Genomic DNA, 17,351 nt, shown 5'->3' on the forward strand with positions numbered 1-17,351 from the left:
ACCTATTTATGTCAGATTAAGTATACTTGAATTATCTATAGAATTAATGTATGATTTTCACTACAAAGTAATGAAAAACAGATATGGAGAAAATATTGAATTATGTTAACAAGATACAGACAGTTATATTTATAATATTGAAACAGAAGATTTTTATGAAGATATGAAATCAATGATTGATTATTTTGATACAAGTGATTAGCCAACAGATAATATATATAATATTCCACAAGTAAACAAAAAAGTTGTCGGAAAGATGAATGTAATGGAAAAATAATCGAAGAATTTTGTGGTTTAAGTGCAAAGATGTATGCTTATAAAGTTGGTGACAAAATAGAAAAGAAATCTAATGTTAAAAAAATGTGTTGTTAAAAACAAAATAAGTTTAGAAAATTATAAAGATTGCTTATTTGCCAATATAGAACAATACAGAAAATTTAATTCAATCAAAAGTGAGAAACATGAAATCTATACAATTCAAGTAAACAAAAAAGCACTAAGTCCTCAACATAATAAAAGATATGTTTTAGAAAATAGAATAGATACATTACCATATGGTCATTACTCATTATGGAAAATATAATAAAAATTATTGTATATAAACTTGATAAAATTTATTCCTTATAAATGGAGACTATAATCAAGAAGCTTAATGATGTTAGTGTCTCAAAAGAGATTAAAAAAATAACTGAACTAGAGATTAATGTTTTAATAATGTTACTGACTGTGAATATTTAAATACTATATATGGAGAAAAAATTAATATGGAACTTAATAATGATTTTAAAGATATTTTACCAAAGAGATATTATAAATTAATTGATCCTTGGGAACTTGAAGTAATTAAAAAAGGAGAATAGAAACTGAAATATAAAGAGATGGAGAAACTTTATAATAGAATTCATGATACAGGGTTCACAATGTGAAATTTTTTAAAAAATTATTTTTCTAATTAATTTACTATCATTCAAAAAGTAGCTAAAAGTAAAGTAATTTTCTTACCTCTCAGTTTTAGATTTTTTTAAAACCAGAGACTAAAAATGTAGGTCCTGAAATCATATTTACTTCATCTACATAATCTTATGGCTGCTAAAGCAGAAAGTAAATAATTTTATGTAAGTATTCATTAATATAATTTTAAAGACTCGTTTTTCACAGAAGTCAAAAATAGGTAATTTTTTGGGGGTAAGAAAAAGTTATAAAAGTGCTTTTTTAAAAATCGTTTTTAAAATAATAGTTAATTCTCTCATTTATTTAATTACATTACATTCGCCTATGGGGAATGTACATAAAATAAATGATTTTTATTATATTATTTTATTAAATCATATTATTATTAGGTAAAAGGGATAGTAGATGGTTTTTGTATGTTCTGGGAGATTAGGACAATTTTGTGAAAAATAAGAAAATCATGAGTGATGCAGTCATGAGAGATTTTTTTTATTTTTTAAACGTCAGGCCAGCCGACGTGACTACATATGATCAGTCCATAAAGTGGAATTTGTGCAACACCGTCTGCCTGCTTAGCTCCATGGTAATGTGTTTTCCTCCCATGCAGGGGGTCCAGGTACGTATCCTGGCCAGGTTGAAAATTTTCTCCACTCGTGGACTGGGTGTTGTGTTGTCTTCATCATCATTTCATCCTCATCACCAGCATGCAAGTACCCCAATATGGCATCGACTGCAATAAGACTTGCACTCGGCTGCCGAAATTCCAAGGGTGGGGTCTCCCAACCAACAATGCCGTACCCTCATTTCATTTTGCGCAGTACCATCGCCAAGGACCAACTTTTTAGTATGCCGACGCGTTCTGGCGATGCTATTCATTGACAGTCCACGTGGAGTTTTGTGGAGAAAACCAGGACGAGATACGGTTGGTTGTCGTCTGCAAACTGTAGGAACTGTGTCTTACCATTCGTCGGAACGCGCAACTTTGGGAAAGTGATGATGAAATTCTACATAACAAGCTCATCACCGTTAGAGACGAGGATTTCCAATGGCTGAGGTTGAGTCAGTCCTTCATACTGGCGACATTCTGATGGCAGAAGAGGCATAGTGAAAGCTTATAGAGTCATTCGATGCTGATTCGCTGCCTTATTCTTTACTTTCAGTAACATTCTGGATCATGGATTCAGTTTCATTCTGACTGTGATTCTGATTACCTTCCATCTCTGATGCTGAGTGAGTCAATCGTTTGCCATTCAAGAGAGACAAGGCAGCACTTGGCAGCCCATCACCTGCAGCAGTGCCAACACAAGTGTTAAGTTCACACACCAATGAGGTGAGTCAGTATTACTGATGAGGGGATAGGCAGGTTTTGGTGTTTTATGTAAGGTTGATCAATCACACTTTGTACAATTATCTCTTGGCCATGACTTTATTGTTGGCTTTTCATGCATGCTTGCCCCCTTACCTAAAAAATCGTTGACATCATAATGATCGATGCTACCCTGACTTTCAGTTCAGTTAGATACTTGTATACGAGATTATTTACCAGCTCAAGCTTCATCCTTTTATGAGTTACACATCGCAGTCTAACATTACATGCATAACTATTTCCATGGGTTCATCTTCCATATCGCACTCATCTCCTGCACAAGAGATAATTTGATTAAGTTGCTCGTGTCTTATGCTAATTTGTATTCAGTTAACTTTGTAAATAATTTATGATGAATTCCTGTTTAATTTCAGTAGACAGCTTTGCCCACTCATGTGGTCATGATTATTAATTTCCTACAAGAGCCGCACCTATGGTTAATGTGTCAGGCACACCCATCTGTTCTATTTCCTTGTGCACACCTGATTTCCATTTATCTGAATCGTAGTACTGTGATCTGCATATTGTGAGGAGTACTCGCTGCAGGTCACTGCCTTGTTCCACGAAGGCATCTTTCACTGTTCCTTAAATTTTTTATGAATTCTCTTCTCCTCGTTTGGTTATCATTTGCCTAGTTTCCTAACTGCATCCATTTTTCCATGTTTCGCCGGTTCTTTAACATCCATATTACTAAATGAAATACTACTCATTGACTTTCGCAGTGAAATTTTCCAAATTTATGTAGTCAGATAATTATACTGTATTGACTGTTACAACATTCAATAGGCCACTAGCTTTCGATTAATTCAGTTGCAACAGAAATCATTGCATTGAAGTCTTTAGAAGAAATTTATGTTAGTGTAGGAATTTTATATATGTATAAACAATAGTGGAAGGCAATTTCAATGTCATCAGACTACTGACTTGAATTTTTATCTTATTTACAAAACGTAGCATCTGCTCATTCTTCCATTACTTTAGTTACTTATCGACACCTACATATCTTCTAACTCATCTTTCTCATATATGAAACACGTATGTATAAAAAAACATGTAATCCCTAAATAAGTCCGAGAGTTCTACTGTGATGTTCATCAGTATAGCATATTGTTTGAAAACGGGCGATTAATAATTAAGAGTTCTGGAAACATCACAAGTTGGCATCACAGTAACAATGTGACATCTGCCTACACCATTCAGTTGGTGGGAACATTCCACATTGAGGAACGTGCTATATATTGGTTGAGAAGGTTTTTTATAGAGATACACGATGTTGAAGGGAAAGAAAAACAGATGGAGATCACTAGTGAAGAAGTTCCGTTACCCATTGTGGCAGAAATTTGAAAACACATAATGTCAACCAAGTGAGGCTAGGATGTTGTCCCTCAGCAGATTCGCTATCCTTTACTACCAGCTATAAAGTGATCGGCGCGTGTTCTCCTGGCAAAGGACAAAAGAGGTCGCAGCATCCCCACATGTACACATTTAGAAGTAAGACGCCTATGCCTGGAACATGTGGCCAGTTGCATCACCAGACGAAGCGTCGTGAGTGTCACGACAGCACCTGCAAAGCAAACGACCGTCTGAAGGCAGTGCGAGGAACTTCTGTATTGACTAAAAGCAAAAAAGAGTATCTGACTCCAGCTGAAATTTTCAGTATTTCATATACTTAAATAATTTAAAAATTTTAATAATTCACTAGTTTAAAACCTTAAAATGATGTCGTAATGTGGACATTAAGAGGTATAATCTTACCTTAAAGGTTTAAAACAAGTATTAAAGTTAGAAACTTTGTACATGTCTTGAGTCAAGAAGGCACACTGCTTACCAATTACTCAGACTGTATTCACATAACATTGGGGAATGGAAACACTTAATGACTTCCAACAAAGTTCACATATAATTTCAAACCATTTCGGAACTTTTTCTCGCTGATATCATCGACAAAATAAAGAGAGAAAAAAGACCTGTCGCTTACTGAATTTTCGCTTTTCATGCTGAAACAATTTAGCATCATGCATGGCGTTTTAATTTAATGCTTCTGTTGCGGAGCAAAAATGGGCAAATGTAAAATTTTCTGAGAGTTGTCTCCAAGCAACACCAATCAAAGGCAAGCCAGGCCAATACCCGATGTCGGAATCAAAACTACAAACAGGCAGAAGGCTGACATTGCGGAGGGCAGAGCGAACCCAGGAGATATTTCCTTTCCTCGTGCAAGTGAGAGGCTTGAATCGTAAACTCAGCAACATGATCCCAGAGAAGAGAAGACAACATCATTTTAACGCCACAGCTCGATTTCGTAACAGAGAGTAAAAGTTTCACAGTAACATCTATTAGCCTTGTGATACCATAGAAAGTCAACAGGCTGAAGCGCTGAGAGCCATTCTTGCGAAATAGAGGGGTGGGGAAGACCGCTGATGAATCCGAAATAGTAGGTCACGTTCCGTCGCCGCCGACCACACACAGTGTCATTGCCTAGGACAAAAATTAATAAATATTCAGGCATCCAAACTTTGTGGTTTCCATCCTTACTTTTCAGTACACCAGTTGCGAGAAAAAAACTGTGATATGGTGCTACCGTTCGCCAAGATGACTTCCACCATACAGACTCCCACCCGTCCGGTAAGCTGTACTCACTGTGAGGTACCGACTTTGCACCTAGTCATGAGAAGACTTGGAGACTTCTACCTCCGACCTGCTGAACCGAACTGAAAATGGTGTTTGGCGCACTCTCCGCTTGTCGCAGGATTCGGGAGGTGCCCCTGACTGGTAGGAAGGACTATGCTGTTGCTCATCTCCACACCGTGCAGAACTGCTGACAGACCTTGTATCTCTGCTTCAATTGCGGCTGTCACCTGCCCGCAGCCCAGTGCTCACAGTGCAAGGCGTCCTTGCACTGTTGTTTAGTGGTGTTCTCTTCATGTACCTCTCTCTTTTTCTTCCTTTCATCGCCGACTCACCTTAAGTTATTTTGCAGCTATCTGGTGCACCACCCTTGTTTTCATTCTGTCCTACATGACCATATCGACCTCATACACTACTGGCCATTAAAATTGCTACACCAAGAAGAAATGCAGATGATAAACGGGTATTCATTGGAGGAATATATTATACTAGGATTGAGATGTGACTACATTTTCATGCAGTTTGGGTGCATAGATCCTGAGAAATCAGTACCCAAACCACTCAACATACCTGCCAAGTTTCATGAAGAACATTTAGTTTCTTGTTAGTGGACTTGTTCTGTGTGTTCACATTCCTCATTCGTTATGATGTCATAAATGAAAGTAGATTCATTGTGAACATACTGATAGTTAAACGGCCCCAAAGCATGTGCATTTTGCTGAGAAACTACTGCTGGAACGACCTTCCATAAGTACTCCAGAAACAAAATCTTATCTCCACAACTGGCTGATCGTTCTTACAATGATAAAGTTATAGATGGGAGATATTTCTAGTCTCGAACAATGAGCATTAAGAAAATATTTGTTGTCGCCTATTCGTGTTGTTCCTGTTTTTCATTGTGTTCACAGAGTTGAAAAAATAATCTCATGCCTCTTTCAAATACAGTTGTGCCAAACAACGTTGGAGTGTTCGTTCTGTTACACTAACCATCACACCAGTATGGAAGGTAAACCTGTATGTGCATGTTAATTCCTGTTTATCGTTGGTGAGACCACTGGACACCACATGTTCCTGATGTCTGTGTGACAGACGTTAGTTCTGTATCTGGCTGGCAAATTACCTAAAATTAATACAATTGTAAAACTGCTCAACCCGGCATACTTAAGATAAGAACATTTTGTTGTATTTACAATATAGGGTAAGCTTCACTGTATGTATTTCGCTTAACTGTCACTAACATACTTGAACAAATTGAGTAATAGTCACATATTAGAAACTCGCTTTCTGTTGCATACTGTTTATGCTTAAGATGATGTTCTGTACGATTTAGATTGTACTAAAGCCTATGATATTATTAAGGAGTAGCGAGAAGCTGGTGTTTTGTGTTTTATATACTGGAATGATAATAAAATATTGTCTGTAGCAGACTACATTTTAAGTAAACTTCAGTTTTAAATCACAATAGACCTCACTTGTCGTTATACTAAATCCTAACCATTTCACTTTGTTCCCTTTTCCCACAACACTTACATACATTTGGATATTTTAATGTTTCAGATTCTTATCACTACTATTACATACAAAATCTGCTTGTGGTAATGCATTATAACATTATTGTCATGCAGCAGATCATATCTTTCAAAAAAGTTATCATAAGTGATATATTACCCATGTTTCAGCAATACATTGAGTACTCCTATGTGAGCTCAGAATTTTACATCATACTTATTATAACCATATCAGAGAACTTAAAATTCCTAGTGTGCAGTGAAAGGTAAGACGAAAAATGACATAAATGCAAGGATAAATATTGGCTTACATATTGTGATAAATATATCTGTAGGATATAATGATCTCATCTTTACTAAAATATTTATTTTGTAAACCACTTATGATCATCTTTGTTTTACTTATTGTCACCTGCAAGATGTGTGGCAATCCACAGTACTTAGAGAACCATCTCAAAAGCCATAGACTTTCATCATACACATATAAGAAATAAGATATTAGAAATGATATAGAACTGAGTCATATTGATACTGATAGACGAATTTCATAAGTGACAATTTTAAATATTTATAAGATTACCAGAACTGATGTTGAACAGATGTTACGTGCCATTTCTACTTGGAAATAGATAGAGCACTGTGCTAGTATAGGCAGTAGTATACTCTATGTTGTTCACTGTTAGAAAAAAAAGTAACTTAATGCATGATGATCATAACATTTTAAATAAAATCTATTATTAACTTATAGTAATGTAACTACAGATCTTGTCTTCAAAAAACATACTGATACATCAACTTTCTGATCACAAATATATGTCTACAATGAGACACGAAAAATAAATCTAGCTCAAGTATATTTGAAGTCGACAAATATAGAAGTTCCAACCTTATGGCACATTCACTGGAAAATTATGTATCGTATCCTAACTGCTCACCAGGTTGTAAGCGTCTAATGCAATTCACAGCCCAGTCATGTGCTTTCAGGGTGAGACAGCAAAGACAGCCCATCTCAGATATATCCAGAACCAATAAATACTTCAAAGTTGAGATTTCGCCAAGTTATGTGTAAATTACGGCAAACGTTTTGAAATAATCAAGGCCTTTCAACGGTTATAGCTGCCGAGCTATGACGCCAACATTGTTTTCTTTCTTCTTCAAGTTGGTATATATATATGCTGTTTTCAGTGGCATTTAAAAGAGTCTTCAATTCAAAGGGAACTACAACGACAGAACACGTGGTTCACTTGATGAAACAGTGCCAAGACGACATTGCAGGTCCCATGAATGTCTGCCTATTGTATCAAATTAAACACATGACTCTGGTACGGTTTGTATTATTATTTTAGTTAGTTAGTTAGTCAATGTTCCATAGATGATCTGAGCGATTAAATAATAAGGAACGAGTAATTCTACAGGATAAGTATACAAAAGTGATGGGATAGCGATATGGACACATACAGATAGCGGTAGTATTGCGTACACAAGGTATAAAAGGGCAGTGCATTGGCTGAGCTGTAATTTGTACTCAGATGATTCATGTGAAAAGGTTCCCGATGTGATTATGGGCGCACGATGGGAATCAACAGGCTTTGAACGGGGAATGGTAGCTCGAGCTAGACCCATGGGACATTCCGTTTCGGAAACGTTAGGGAATTCAGTATTCCGAGATCCGCACTGTAAACAGTGTGTGGAGAATACCAGATTCCACGTGTTACCCCTCGCCACAAAAGACGCAGTGTCCGATGACCGTCACTTAACAACCGAGAGTAGCGGCATCTTCGTTCAGTTGGCAGTGCTAACAGACGTGCAGCACTGCGCGAATTAGCCGGAGAAAACAGTATCGGACGTACGACGAACGGATCCGATAGGAAAGTGTGGCTGTGGGGAAATATGGTGTTAACGGGCTATGGCAGCAGACGACCGACGCGAGTGTCTTTTCTAATAGCACATCGGCTATAGTACCTCTCCTGAGCTGGTAACCACATATTTGGACTCTAGACGACTGGAAAGAATTGACTGGGACCTCTGGTCCAACTGAAACGACCAATGATTGGAAATGTTTATGTTCGGCCACATGGAGACCATTTATAACCATTCATGGACTTCATGTTCCCAAACAACGATATAATTAACAATGCGCCATGTCGTTGGGCCACAATTGTTCATGATCTATTTGAAGAAAATTCTGGAAAATCCAAGCGAATGATATGGCCACCCAGATAGCCCGACATGAATGCAGTCGAGAGGTCAGTTTGAGCACAAAATCCTGAACTGTCAACACTTTTGCAGCTATTGACGGCTGTAGAGGCAACATGATTCAGTATTTCTGCAGGGACTTCCAGCTAATTGTTGAGTCCATGCCTCGCCAAGATGCTGCCCTCCACCATGCAGTAGGAGGTCTGACACGATATTAGGATGTGTCCGATGACTTTTGTCAATTCAGAATTCATGATTGAAGTAAATTTAATGAAGATATTATTTTTTAGTTCTATTTATGTAACTAAACTTCTTCTTACGTGCTGCCAGTATTTTAATAAAAATGTGTCTTTAGTATAGAGGAAATTACGCAGAAGAAGTTATTTTAGGTCAGATTTAAAACTTGATTTTCTACCTGTTGCACATTTTGTGTTGTTAGGAAAATGATGAAAAATGTTTGTTGCTTCATATTGAATTCCGGTCTAAGCTAGTGAGAGCGTTAATAATGGGTACTAAGGATCATATTTACCTTTAGTGTTTCACGTAGTCCACCATTATTCTCCTCAAATAGTTATGGATTATTTATAACTCATTTCATTTGCGAATATGTGTATTTTGAATGGTGCAGTTAAAACGCCCAACTCTTTCAAGAGCTACGAGATGGCTGTGGTGAACGTTATTTGTTATTCTTACTGCTCGCTTTCGTCCAATCAGTAATTTGTAAGTGATGAGTAACCCCATAAGATGTTATTGATTAGAAATTTGAAAAATATGACTGCAAGCTGATACGTTGCTTTCAATGTAGCATTTGTCCAAAGAGCAAAAGTAGCTGAAGTTAACTGTTTGAGCAGCTTCCGATTCAAGTTTTCATAAATATGTACACCAAAACATTTGGAGCATTCTACCCTGTTTAGCGAATCCTGTGCATGTGATACGTCAGTTGTTAGTATCACTGTTCTTGTTATTATTATTATTATTACACATTTTGCCCTTAGGACAGAGTTTAACTTGAATGTTACCTGATTTTTCGTTTCTTTCTTGTTTCTTTCTCCTTTTCCTCTTCCCAGGATTCATCATTCTTCGACTGCGTTCCTTTTACCTTTGCTCTGTCCGTATTTTCCCCGTTTTCTTCCTTTCTATTACTTGACATTTCCGGTGCGTTATTTTGCTTCTCAATTTCTCTCTTTCATGTATGATTTTCCTACTGATTACTGTTTACTTTAGTTCTGCTGTTTCTTGAAACCAATACTTGTTTTTTTTTTTTTTTTAGTCCGTATATGTGTATATAGAATGTTTACTTATCATGTTTGTGTGTTTGTACAATTATTTGATTGAGTTCTTCATGAATATGCCATCTCTGTGTACTGTTCTAAAACCATTCTGAGGACATTGCGTTCAATGTTTTCTGTGTGTGTGGCGTCTGATTCCCCCATCATGTTTGTTTCTGATACACAAAGTGCTTCTGTGTATGAGAGTGCTTCTCGTAATACAGCATTATTATAGTGCCTGAGTTTGGCCTGTCTTACTGTAGTGCATCAGTGTCTGTTTACAATTTTTCTGAAGTTTTTCTGTTCTTTCTGTGTTGTATGCTTTGTTTGCTCTTGCTAATCGTATTTATGCTCCTAAATACTTAGTTTTTCCAGTCTGTTAACCTTTTCATACTTTGTGTGGATGGCTAGTATGTTGTTGTTCTTTCTTTCCATCTACTGCGCTTTCTCATGCCAGGCATTTTTTGGTTGTCTTATTTTCATATGTTCTTCCTAACTGGGTACCTTTTACTTTTTCTTCCCATTGCTTGATAATTTTGCCTAAGACCATGTTGAATAAAATGGGTGAGAGACCATCTTCTTGTCTAATCCCTGCTTGCTTTCGCCCATACATTTTATTTTAGAACTAGTACATATGACTGTCTGCCATATGAGTGCTCTGGTTTTCTATTTATTCCATATTTTTGTAGTGTGTCAAAACAATACAGAGTCTACTTGATGTAAAAATAAGTTTTCTAAAGTCTTATGTCTTTGCATGCAGTGTAATATGCTGTTAAGTTGCTCCGTAATTTGCGTCTGTACATCTCAACACAGAGAATTTTTTTTAACTGTACACCATCTCAAAATAATGAGAAGTTTGTGCAATTAGCTTTTAATACAGTGGGCGGTCACAGGGAATTCTCAATATTGTCTCAGAAGGATCCTTCGTCATTTTTTTCACTTACATGTCAATGTCTCACCTCCACCTACCCCTCACCCCCGGTGATTACGCCACAGGATGGCTGAAAAAGTATGGTGCTTCAGAAACGATCCCTAATAATTTTGAACGATCCTCAGTAGTTCCTCCATGTACACCATAGCAAAAATTGCAGTCACGCTCACACTGCAAAGGGGTCAAACCACGTTCAATGGGGTTGCAGAACCACGATGTCCTTAGAAAAGGGTTGAATTGTCTGCGGGGCGTCAGTAGTACCAAAGTTTGTCAAGAACGTCTTTCTGTTGCATATTGCTGCTGTCGTTTCCGACCGCGAATTGTGTGTAAATGAACGCCTCAAGGGAAGGGATAGTTTCATTGATGACTTTTTTGGCGCTACCTTTACGAGTCAGTTCTGAGTAGCCGTGTGTCTGAAATGCTTTCCTCGGTCACCCATTAGAAAACTGCTCAATTAACGCTGGGCGTCGAGGTTCGGACCGCCGTCGTAGAGGCATCAAGAGAAGGGATGAGATGTGAGTAAGGATGTATGTGACGACATTTCGCCGTATGTCATGTCCACGATGGCGTTGGGAATAACTGTGGTGAAATTTGGTGCCATTGTTTCAACATTAACCCACCTTACACTTCGCGTGAACTTGTGGGGTTTTCCCTTTTCTTTTCGTACGTGCCTGCATCTTACTCTCCTAAACGTCACCGAGCCTAGGGTGACGTTACAGAGCGTCGTCATTATGGAGGAAGGTTGCTGGCACTTTTGAGCCAAATTACACACTTCTGGGTCGCTATGGGAGAAAATAGTGGGCTTTCAGAGAAGTGACGCATTAATCTTCTTGCGCTCTGTACATAGGGAAACGTTCTTTCAGGTGCTTCGAATTTGATTTTTCCCTCTTATGCGTGCAAGGTTACTAACAATTTCGATAGATGGCGGAGTCGTAGTGCACCGTCAAAACGACGTCTACGCAGTACATTCAACGTGCTATAATGGAATTCTTGCTTGCGGGAAAAGATATCGTGGTGAACGTTCACACATGTTTACGTGCAATGCATGGTAATGACTCAGTTGATAGGAGTACTGTTGGGCGATGATTAAAGAGAGTTAAGACGTCAGAATGTGCAGGAAGTGTGTTCCATTATCGCTCACGTTCGGGAAGTTCACAGCCACTCCTCCCGAGATGGTGAATCGCGTGGATGCCATTACTCGCGCAGAGCCGCGCATCATAACTCGACAGTTGGCTCTACAGCTGTCGATGAGCATTGAAAGTGGGTATGCAATGTCAAGCTCTTAGACAGTCAAAAGTATGGTCAAGGCGGGCTCCACATATCTTCACTACAGACGGCAAGATTCAAACAGAAAACATTTCAGCTGAACAGCTGCAGCAGTTTGAGACCAGAGGAGAAGAATTTCTGTCACGGATCGTGACCGGTGACGATAACTGGATCGATTACTTTGAACTGGAAACAAAGAACCAGTCATTGGAGTGGCACCACCGGCAATCACCATGAAAGAAGTAATTCAAGTATGCTCCATCTGCTGGCAAAGTTATCATGACACTGTTTTGGGACAGTGATAGTGTCATCCTCTGGATGTGTGACCAAATAGGTGAACCATAGTTCAGAGGCATGTGTGAAAAATCTGAATAAAGTCAATAACCATTTCAGTTGGGTTCAGTCTAACGAAAATCTGAAAAAAAAACCTTGCTCCATCACGACAATACACGCCACGCCACAGACAAGCCTGCAAGGACGCCTCTAAATTGAGTTGGATATCATTACATGATCCACCCTATAATCCTGACGTGGCTCCCTTAGAGTTCCATTCCTTTGGGCAATTTAAGATACTTCTACGTGAAACACACTTTGAAGATGATGACAGCGTAATTCTTGTGGTGAAAACATGGCTACGAACTCTTACACAACGCTGGTGCAAAGCCATAGACTGTGATGAAGATTATATAGAAAAAAAGGACATGTAAAAGAAATGCTGACTGATACTCCCGCCAAATTCGGCCTCTTAAGACTAAATTTGTTCAAATTGTTCAAATGGCTCTGAGCACTTTGGGACTTAACATCTGAGGTCATCAGTCCCCTAGAACTTAGAACTACTTAAGTCTAACTAACCTAAGGACATCACACACACCCATGCCTGAGGCAGGAGTCGAACCTGCGACCGTAGCGGTCGCGCGGTTCCAGACTGAAGCGCCTAGAACTGCTAAGCCACACCGGCCGACACTAAATATGTTGTTCTGCGAAAAGAATTGTGGAGTACTTTTTTTTTTTTTTAACTGAACGAGCCTCAAAGAACTCAGAAACAGGACTTTTGGAGCAGAGGTACATATGATGCTATATTCCGGTTACCAAATATATGATAAACTAATGGTGTTTAATGATTCTTATCCGAACACTCTTGTATTGAAGAGTTTAAAACCGTAGATTATAAAATAATCCGCGACGTAGATCTGACTTCCTTAATCTTTGAACTAATGAGTAGTGCTGTATGACAATGTGACTCTGTGCAGAATATCAAAATGGTGACTTTTCAACTGATGTTTTCGAGCAACTGAACAGAAATCTTCAATATAACAGCTTTGTTGGGAGAACTTAACTCAGAAAGAATTAGTTGTTAAATATGATCTGAAAATGTTACCATTATGAACAATATATGAAACTTTATTCTGTTGACTCCTAGAAAACTGTGTTTTGTGGAAACTATCAACTTTTTCGAAATCGTATTAAAAACGAGGTATTTAAACTTCATTATGTTGGACGCTTCTGTCACCGTATTCCATCGTCATATATTCAACTTAGTACAATTCTTAGAAAGGATTTCAAATATCAGTCAGAGAAATCAGGGTATTTTGGACAATGGAGTGGTGAAGGGAATAACTGACCCTACAGTGTCTCGTAGTCAATCATGCCATACGGTTTTACTTTTCACTGCTCAACTGAAAGCGTTGAGAGTCGTAGGAATACAATTGGTCGTTCATATTTCTTGGAGTCTATGTGATGTTCTTTGTTTTCCGTATTTATCTGGTGCTGTACGTGTGAGCAGCGTCTTTTATATTTGGTGTAATTTGCGTTGCTGCTTTCTCTCTTTAAATCTTTTGTCCTGTGGGCACAGTATTTTAACATAGTTACATGTGGCTTTGTGATGCACAAATGTGCCATTTAACACAAGTTGTAAGTTCACTGTTCCCGCACAAGAACATATTTAATTATAATTATTGATAGGTAATTTGCTCATGTTGTTAGTGCAAACCTTCAATGATGTCCTTCGTATCAGTGGTCAGAAGAGCTCGTAAGAGATAATTTAAAAATGATAGTACATTCAGGATACATTCGGAAAGAAAACTGTGATTTTCTCTCCCACCCGCTCAGAATATCTGATTTGAGTTTGAGCTTTACTCTTCCGACTTGTTTGACGTGGCCCACCACGAATTCCTCTCCTGTGCCAGTTTCTTCGTCTTAGAGTAACTCTTGCAACCTCTGTAATCAGTTATCTGCTGCATGTACACTCCTGGAAATGGAAAAAAGAACACACTGACACCGTTGTGTCAGACCCACCATACTTGCTCCGGACACTGCGAGAGGGCTGTACAAGCAATGATCACACGCACGGCACAGCGGACACACCAGGAACCGCGGTGTTGGCCGTCGAATGGCGTTAGCTGCGCAGCATTTGTGCACCGCCGCCGTCAGTGTCAGCCAGTTTGCCGTGGCATACGGAGCTCCATCGCAGTCTTTAACACTGGTAGCATGCCGCGACAGCGTGGACGTGAACCGTATGTGCAGTTGACGGACTTTGAGCGAGGGCGTATAGTGGGCATGCGGGGGGCCGGGTGGACGTACCGCCGAATTGCTCAACACGTGGGGCGTGAGGTCTCCACAGTACATCGATGTTGTCGCCAGTGGTCGGCGGAAGGTGCACGTGCCCGTCGACATGGGACCGGACCGCAGCGACGCACGGATGCACGCCAAGACCGTAGGATCCTACGCAGTGCCGTAGGGGACCGCACCGCCACTTCCCAGCAAATTAGGGACACTGTTGCTCCTGGGGTATCGGCGAGGACCATTCGCAACCGTCTCCATGAAGCTGGCTGGGCTACGGTCCCACACACCGTTAGGGCGTCTTCCGCTCACGCCCCAACATCGTGCAGCCCGCCTCCAGTGGTGTCGCGACAGGCGTGAATGGAGGGACGAATGGAGACGTGTCGTCTTCAGCGATGAGAGTCGCTTCTGCCTTGGTGCCAATGATGGTCGTATGCGTGTTTGGCGCCGTGCAGGTGAGCGCCACAATCAGGACTGCATACGACCGAGAAACACAGGGCCAACACCCGGCATCATGGTGTGGGGAGCGATCTCCTACACTGGCCGTACACCACTGGTGATCGTCGAGGGGACACTGAATAGTGCACGGTACATCCAAACCGTCATCGAACCCATCGTTCTACCATTCCTAGACCGGCAAGGGAACTTGCTGTTCCAACAGGACAATGCACGTCCGCATGTACCCCGTGCCACCCAACGTGCTCTAGAAGGTGTAAGTCAACTACCCTGGCCAGCAAGATCTCCGGATCTGTCCCCCATTGAGCATGTTTGGGACTGGATGAAGCGTCGTCTCACGCGGTCTGCACGTCCAGCACGAACGCTGGTCCAACTGAGGCGCCAGGTGGGAATGGCATGGCAAGCCGTTCCACAGGACTACATCCAGCATCTCTACGATCGTCTCCATGGGAGAATAGCAGCCTGCATTGCTGCGAAAGGTGGATATACACTGTACTAGTGCCGACATTGTGCATGCTCTGTTGCCTGTGTCTATGTGCCTGTGGTTCTGTCAGTGTGATCATGTGATGTATCTGACCCCAGGAATGTGTCAATAAAGTTTCCTCTTCCTGGGACAATGAATTCACTGTGTTCTTATTTCAATTTCCAGGAGTGTATTACACGCTCTGTCTTCCTATACAGTTTTTGCCCTCTACAGCTCCCTCTAGTACCAGGGAAGTCATTCCCTGATGCCTTAACAGATGGATATCTCTACAAAAGACAATCCCAGAAGTGGGGAAGAAAAATATAGGTACAAGGAAGTTAACTGCGACGAAACCATGGGTAACAGAAGAAATATTTCAGTTGATCGATGAAAGAAGGAAGTACAAAAATGTTCAGACAGGAACATGGAAATACAAGTCGCTGAGGAATGACGTAAATAGAAAGTGCAGGGAAGCTAAGACAAAGTGGCTGCATGAAAAATGTGAAGAAATCGAAGAAGAAATGATTGTCGGAGGGACTGACTCAGAACATAGACAAATCAAAACAACCTTCGGTGAAATCAAAAGCAAGTGGGGAAATAGGTGGATACAGTACACTGAAGGCCTCTATGATGGGGAAGATTCCCCTGACGTGAGTCGGTTTAGAAGAGAGAAGGGCTCCAGAATTAGAATCGGAATTTAAGAGAGCTTTGGAGGACTTAAGACCAAATAAGACAGACGGGATCGATAACATTCCATCAGAATCTCTAAAATCATTGGGGAACTGGCAGCAAAACTACTTTTCACCGTTGGTGTGTAAAATGTATGAGCCTGGCGACGTACCACCTGACTTTTGGAAAAATATCATCCACACAATTCCGAAGACCAAATGTCATTCACATAATTCCGAAGACTGCAAGAGCTGACAAGTGCGAGAATTATTGCACAATCAGCTTGACAAGAATGGTGTGCAGAAGAATGGCAAAGAAAATTGAAGATGTGTAAGATGATGATCAGTTTGGCTTTAGGAAAGATAAAGGCACTAGGGAGGCAATTGTGACGTTTCGGGTGATAATGGAGGGAAGACTAAAGAAAAATCAAGACACAGTTATAGGATTTATGGACCTGGAGAATGTGTTCGACATTGTAAAATGGTGCAATGTGTCCGAAAATCTGAGAAATATAGGGTAAAGTATAGGGAGAGACGGGTAATGTATAACACACTACTGGCCATTAAAATTGCTACACCACGAAGATGACGGGCTACAGAAGCGAAATTTAACCGACAGGAAGAAGATGCTGTGATATGCAAATAATTAGCTTTTCAGAGCATTCACTCAAGGCTGGCGCCGGTGGCGACACCTACAACGTGCTGACATGAGGAAAGTTTCCAACAGATTTCTCATACACAGACAGCAGTTGACTGGCGTTGCGTGGTGAAACGTTGTTGTGCTGCCTCGTGTAAGGAGGAGAAATGCGTACCATCACGTTTCCGACTTTGATAAAGGTCGCATTGAAGCCTATCGCGGTTGCGGTTTATCGTATCACGCCATTGCTGCTCCAATGACTGTTAGCAGAATATGGAATCGGTGGGTTCAGGAGGGTATTACGGAACGCCGTGCTGGATCCCAACGGCCTGGTATCACTAGCAGTCGAGATGGCAGGCATCGTATCCTCATGGTTGTAACGGATCGTGCAGCCACGCGTCAATCCCTGAGTCAACAGATGGGGACCTTTGCAAGACAATAACCATCTGCACGAACA

This window comes from Schistocerca piceifrons, chromosome 7, assembly GCF_021461385.2.
Source record: "Schistocerca piceifrons isolate TAMUIC-IGC-003096 chromosome 7, iqSchPice1.1, whole genome shotgun sequence".
NCBI lineage: Eukaryota > Metazoa > Arthropoda > Insecta > Orthoptera > Acrididae > Schistocerca > Schistocerca piceifrons.